Raw genomic sequence first — 7255 nt, forward strand, 5'->3', positions numbered from 1 at the left:
TCAACCCTGGTTCTTTCTTCAGGGGACCAGTGCCAGAGAGGAAGGGCCAGGGGCCAGGGGCCAGATCAGTACCCAAGGTCATGCCTTACACAGTTACAGCCTGGTCTTCAGAAACTGGATGGTATCTTTAACTTAGGAAATAACAAAGGCGCCAGAGATAAAGAAGATGTGTTCTAGATAATCACTCTCCTATAATTTCCCCTGTACTTACCCACATTGAATAAATAAATTTGTGGATTTGCTTCCTGTCGCCTGCACGCAATACACAACACCCACAGTTTGAAAGAGGAAAGGGTTCATTTTAATTATAGTTTCAGAGGATTCAGTCCAGGGTTGGTTGGCTCCAAGGTGGAAACATCATAACAGAGCTAGGCATGGTGGTGCTTACCTGGGATCCCAGCTCTTGGGAGGCTGAGGCAGGAGGACTTCTGGGAGTTCAAGGCCAGTCTGGACTACTTAGTGAGACCCTGTCTCAAAAAGACCCAAAAAAAGAAAAGTGAAAAGAAACTTCATGACAGAAGGGTGTGGTAAAGCAAAGTTGCTTAGTTTATAGCATCCAGGAAGCAGAGCAGGGGAACAGTGCCAGAGAGGAAGGGCCAGGGGCCAGGGACCAGATCAGTACCCAAGGTCATGACTTCATGACCCACCCAGACACACCCAGAGCTGTCCTCTTCAGACCCCCTAGTGCCTCCCAAGCAACCAAGTTGACACCATCAAGTTTAATTATCACAATTCATGTGCCTTTTTCTGAGAGAGAGAGGCAGGCAGACAGTGAGACAGAGAGAGAGAGAGAGAGAGAGAGAGAGAGAGAGAGAGAGAGAGGCAGGCAGGCAGGCAGACACAGACAGAGAGACATGTAAAGAGAGATGGAGTGAGACAGAGACAGACTGAACTTTGGGTCCTCCCTTGATGCTGCACTGCCCCTGAAGGCACCTTCTCTCACCTAAGCCTTTCTGGCCTGGTGATGCCTTTAGTGCCAGAGGGTTATGTGTGCTCTGTCCTACAAGCATGTCTCTAGAACCTTCCACTCCCTAGCCTGTTTGGAGCCAGGATTCATCTGATGTTCCAAGGATCAGATCCAAGGTACAGTCAGAGGAGGGAATATAAATAGAACTAGATTTTCCAAAATTACCTGAGCCATGTCTCCATTTGCCTCAGCTTTTTCAAGTATATTTTTCATAGAATAAATCTAGGCAGAGAAGAAAAAGTAGATGCTAGATATATGACAAAACCTCTTCTCTCCATAGTTGGATAATTTGTGCCTTCGGGGCCAAGAAAAGGATGACCTAGTGCTTCCTACTGGGAAATAACAGGTTTGGGAAATAGACTGGTGGTTCTCATCCACAAATGATAAGCTGAAGTAAAATCCTCTTAAAAATACTGAACATGTAACAGAGCAAGCAAAATGTATATGACAAGACACTGTTCTGCTGGTTAGTAAAAACACTTATACCAAAGAAAAATTTTAAAAAGTAACTTGTTAAAATAAAGCTGTAGGATTAAAAGAGACAGCATTATATTTGAGTATTTGAGTTTTGTAAAGTATTCATACAATTATAAAAAAATAGCATGAAAAAGTCAGATCAAATTGACTTAGTTATGGGCAATAGTATGCATGTGCTCAGAACTGACTAGAATATGAGCAGAAAACACAGCTGTGCTCTTGCTTTTGGGGAAAGAGGCCTCATGATGTTGCCCAGGCTGGTCTCAAAGTCCTGCTCCAACCTCCTGAGAAGCAGGGAGAGCAGGCACTGCCGCTGTGCTCAGCTGATATGACTGTGCTTTCAGTTAAAGGTGTGCACTTTGAACTCTTTGATACCTGTCGTGCTGCCAACTAGGATGCTTTTGTGAACGGCTCTTTCATCTACCCAATCGGTGTGATTTGATCCAAGTTCCTAGAGGTCAGAGTCCATGGCTACACATCTGTTTGTCTTTGAAATTTCTTGTTCCTTGCACTGTGCCTGGCATGTAATAAGCTCAATAAATACAACTGGAATTAATTAATTAGATAGCGATGCTGAGAGGGTGTAAAATTCTGCGGTGGTTTTGTTTTTAAACCAAAAAGAGCCTAAAATCAGTAAATATTGTTAACCTGCTATTGTGTCAAATTACAGTTCTCCAATGTGGTGCTTTTTCTCTCACACAACTGAAAATTGGGGCTTGTTGACATATTATTAGCTGGTAGGATTGGTATTAATATTTTAATAAGTGGCCTTGAGGTTAATAAATACCTTATACCAGTTTTCAGTGGGAAAAAAATGGAGAGCATTTCACTAAAACAGAGGAACTAGTAAAATGAGAAATAAAATTAAAATTAACCTGAGAATCTTTCTTTCTTTCTTTCTTTCTTTCTTTCTTTCTTTCTTTCTTTCTTTCTTTCTTTCTTTCTTTCTCTTAAGTCTATTCTTTCCTGAAGTGTATCCCTAGATAACTCTAACTTTTAAAAAGGAACATTAAGATATTATTAGGTCTAGAGTTATATCTGAGTGTAAGTAATGACTTATTTACATAAATATCTTCCTAAAGCCAAATATATAAATATCTTCTCTTTTTTGTGGGGATTGAACCCAGAGGCTCCCTTGCTGCGTACCTATACTGCTCTGTAGAGACAGGTCTCACTAAGTTGCTGAGTTGTCCGGTCTGAGTTTGAATTTAGGAACTTCTTACTTCTGCTTCCAAAAGTAGCGGGACTACAGGTGAGTACCACAATACCCGGTTTTAGATTAATTTTCTTTCACATGAATATTTTATTGGTCAGCAAAACAGAATCATCTTCTATGAATTTTGTACACAAAATAGGCAAATATCTCAATACTCTGCTACTTGAATGTTTTAAGAGCCCTTGGAAGCTATCTCAATTTTTTAAGAAATTGAGCAGTTATTTCTCACAGTTTGTACAAACAACACCACCTCTCCTGTCCCTCATTCTATTTCCTCAACTTGTTGGAGAAATCATTATAATTACATTTTTTTTTGCAGTGTTTAGTATTGAATCCTGGGCCATGCACAGGCTAGGCAAGTGCCCCACCACAAGCTACAGGGCAAACAATTTGTGCTGTTTGCTACAGGAAGAAGATGCTCCCAGAGTTGCCATGTAGCTGCCAGCTCATGCCATGTGCCATGTGCAATTCCTTCCTCAAGACACCAAACCACTGCTTATCTTTGGTTTATGGGGAGTCAAGTCAGCAAGCTATGATTGGGGTGATGTGGCTTTTCCAATTTGATAAATCAGATATTTTAGTTGGATAAAGACAAATGTCACATACGAAGCATCAGTTTACATACACCTGCTCATATAAAGGCTTTTTCAGTGAAAGAGGTAAGTGTAAAATTTTAATATTTTCTTTTCTCTCCCCCTTACCTGGGCCCCAGTGCTGGAGATTGAATCCAGGGCCTGGCACATGCTAAGGGATGGGAAGGGAATGCTTTTGCTGTATAATTTTTTTTGTAATGAAAAAGTTAGTGTGTCTCAAAGTTTTTGGTTATAGCTCTTCTACTGGCAATAATGAGGGAGACAGGAGCTCACTTTAGTGCTCTGCTTGAGGCCAAGCAACATAGCAGCTGTTCTTAGTGCAAACTGCTCAGCAAGCAGGATGCTCTTTGTGCACAAGCATGGCATGCTAGTCAAGCTAACTTGTCAAAAAAGGTCTAGACTAAAAGCTATAACCCCACTGCAGTTATTACTGTGGGGTAGATACTACTATCTATGCTTGTATATGATTTTCAAACTAAAATACTAAGAAAAAAGGTTTTCTGTGGTTGATGACAAATGTAACCACTTTACAGTCACTGCTTTTGAAAACCTCAACAAATTTCCAAATTCCAGTTTGTGTTCTACTGCATATGCCAAAGATCAATCTAAGTACAAGGAACATCAGCTTACCTTAAGGAATGACATACATACTTATGTACATACATACACACATATGCGCGTATAATTTTATGTTGTCTTGCTATAAAAGGTTCCATACTTGACTCTTGCTTTATTATTATTATTATTATTACTACTACTACTACTACTACTACTACTACTACTATTATTTTTTATATATTTAGTCTAGGGCCTAAGGGTTTCACTATGTAAATCAGACTCATGGGTCCTCCTGTTTTTCAGCCTCCCAAGTGCTGGGATTACAGGCTCATGCCATGACACTAAGTCTTGATCACCTCTCAACACACCCTAGGGGTGGGGCCTGCATGGCAGGCCAGGGATTAAACCCTGGTCCCTGAGTCTGCCTAAGTAGGTGCTTTAATCCACTGTGCTATCTGGCCAGCCTTGAAGCTTGCTTTAAAATGTGAAGGTAGACTGAAGCTTGATGGAGAGAATTAGCTTCTTGAATTACTCCTCTTAAGAGGCCAGAAGTCACGTGGGAAACTGAGGTAGGAGAATTGCTGAGTTTGAGGCTAGCCTAGGGTACAGAATGACTTCAAGGCCATCCTGAACCATATAGCAAAACCTTTCTCAGGAAAAAAGGTGGCAGGGTGCGGAGGACCAGAAGGGCATAAACACTAACTGCAGAGCTACTTTGTATGTTTCTATAAGAAACTAGGAATGCTGGGTGTGGTGGCACATGACTGTAATGGCAGCACTCTGGGAGGATGGGACAGGATGATGACAAGCTCAAGTCTGGCCTGGTCAACTTTGCAATTTAGCAAGACCTTGTCTCAAAATAAAAAGAGTCAGGAATGTAGCTCAGTGTATGAAGGTCCTCAGTTCAATTCCCAGTACCAAATAAATAAGCAAAAACATCAAAAAGCAACAACAGAGTGCAAGTGTTGTAATGCCATTATAATTCCATCTAACTAGAGCCTCATGGATGGTAGGTAGTACTCTACCACAAGTTTGCATTCCCCAGCCTTTTTTCTGTTTTTCCTTATTTTTTAAAATTTGGTACAGAGTCTCAGTATGAAAATCACATTTGGATTCTTAATGATCCTCCTATTTTCAGCCTCCCCAGTGCTGGGATTAAAGGTATGCATCACCATGCCCAGTCTGGGTTGTGGGCTCAGCACACCTGGGGGTGGGGGGTGCTCCGACATGACATGTGTATCAAGCCCTGATCCCTGCACTTGCCTAAGCCGGTCTGCTGAGCTGTCTTGCCAACCCCTTTCTGGCTTTTTTATTTTTAAATTTATGCTCCTTTCTAGACTAAAGTGACCTGATACATATATGGGTCTGTGCTTACTAGAGATTTAATACAAGATATACAAATATGCAAGGACTTACAAGCTGGGTGTATAAGGGCCACCCACAGAGTCATGTGTGGAAGAGTACAAACGGTTTTCTGTGAGCTGGATATCTGAAGGTTCCAGTGAAGGCCTGGAGCTGACTGGAGTGTCTCGTGTGAGTCTGTATTAGGAGGACAAAGGGTCTGTGCTGGAATGCTGAAGAGGACTGACCTTTCTTCTTCATTGCCCACTTCTCCACTCAGGCTACAAGTCAGTTTCTTGATGCCTCTCACACAGAGGGCAGATCTTCTATCTTCAGTAAATTCCTTGAGTCACATGCAGAACTGTGTTGATCTAATTTAGTTGACACCATCAGTTAACTACCATAATCCCCCACTTGTCAACTTGACAGCCAGACAGATGTCTTTAAATCATACTTTGTCTCTAGCTACAAACACAAGTTCATATCTATGCCTATCATGTTACAACTATCTTGTGTGCAAATGGAAATGCACTAATTTCCACCTCAGACTAGAAGGCAGGTTTTCTTTGGGTGATGTTCACTCCTGATATTTCATAACTTGAACCTTATAACATAGGCTTAACAATATGTAAGAACCCACATAAGTCTATCAGCATTATGGGGCAGAATGTTACAGCTTGTATCTAAATGTCTCCTCCAAGCTTCACGTACTTGTAGGTGGAGTTTTTCAGAGCTGGCTGGATCTAGGGTGTGCGATACTGGAATTGAAGGTGTGTGGTACTAAATCAGTCTACTGATTGGAATTAGCATAGTTTTAGGTGAAGACAAGGGAAGCTCCACCCTGTGTATGGGTAGCCCCAATTAATAGACTTATAACCTGGATACAGTATAAAAGGAGAGAGAGAAGGCAGGCTTCTTGCTGCTGCTGCTTTCTACTGCTGCCTTCTGCCTGCCATGCCATGGACTGTTTTTCCTCTATGATGCCCCTCTACCGTGCTGCCTTGCCCTGGAGACAGCTGAAGATAGACTGAACCTCTACACACCATGAGCCAAGATAAACCTTTCCTTCTTTAACTTCGGGTGTCAGGTATCAGGTATTTTGTTTGAACAATGAGAAAAATAACTAAGACAATACACAAGCGAGGAAATGTCCCCAAGAAGTGGGATTGTAAAGTCATCATTAAGAGTCTTACCTGGAGTCTTACTCTCTTCTCATACAAAGAAGGATCTGTATTTATTAAGCATGAATAATGGGAAGTGTGAAATACTTATAATTAACAATATGTGGGAAATGTAAAAAATAATAAATGAAAAACAAAAGCGGGGCTGGGGAGATGACTCAGTGGAATAAGCACTTTCCTGGCAAGCGCAAGGGCCTGAGTTCAATCCCTGGTTCTGCAAAAAAAAAAAAAAAAAAAAAAGAAAAGAAAAAATAATAAATGTGAGGTTTTAAATTTTAATCACCAAATCAAAGAACAAAATGATTAAAGACTACTATCAATAAAAGATATCAACAGATGATGAACTGGCAAACTCAGAAACAATGTGTAATTTCAGTAAATTTTTTTTACTTTTTAAACTAAAGATCCTTTGCTTTTGCATGCTAATTTTTAGTTTTGGGATTATAATTATTATTAATTTTTTTGTGATAAATACAAGGTCTCAAGTATGCTAAGAATGAACTATCACCGAGTTACACCTCTGCTTTTTAATTTTTTAGTGATGACACTTTTTCATGTATGAATTGAAACCAAAAGCAAGCTAAATAGTAGGTAGAAAGCTATGCCTGCCTTAGGAAAGCTTTTCCAAAATTTCTAATTCACCTCATAGATAAAATTGAGATAAATAGGCAAAATCTGTTGCCCCCTTGAGGAAAATGGTATAAAATTACAACCATCTGCTAACTTTTACTTTGTTAATTACCCTTACTTTTACAACAGTGCTAAATTCTTTACAGCTTTATTAAGTGATAAACAGCACATGATTAATTTGTGCAAGTCTTTTTGGTTTCTTTTTTATTAGTATATTTTGTGGAATAATAATTACGTTCATTTTATGAAGCAACTGAGTAAATTTGACATATTTGTATATGCTTGAAACCAG

At 40.1% G+C, this 7255-nt stretch overlaps 1 pseudogene; it reads left to right on the top strand.

The window, feature by feature from the left end:
* Positions 1 to 7255, top strand: part of LOC101588384 — a 34656-nt pseudogene that overhangs the window by 681 nt on the left and 26720 nt on the right.

The sequence above is a fragment of the Octodon degus genome, unplaced genomic scaffold, assembly GCF_000260255.1.
Source record: "Octodon degus isolate 3935 unplaced genomic scaffold, OctDeg1.0 scaffold00091, whole genome shotgun sequence".
In the NCBI taxonomy this organism is placed as follows: Eukaryota; Metazoa; Chordata; class Mammalia; order Rodentia; family Octodontidae; genus Octodon; species Octodon degus.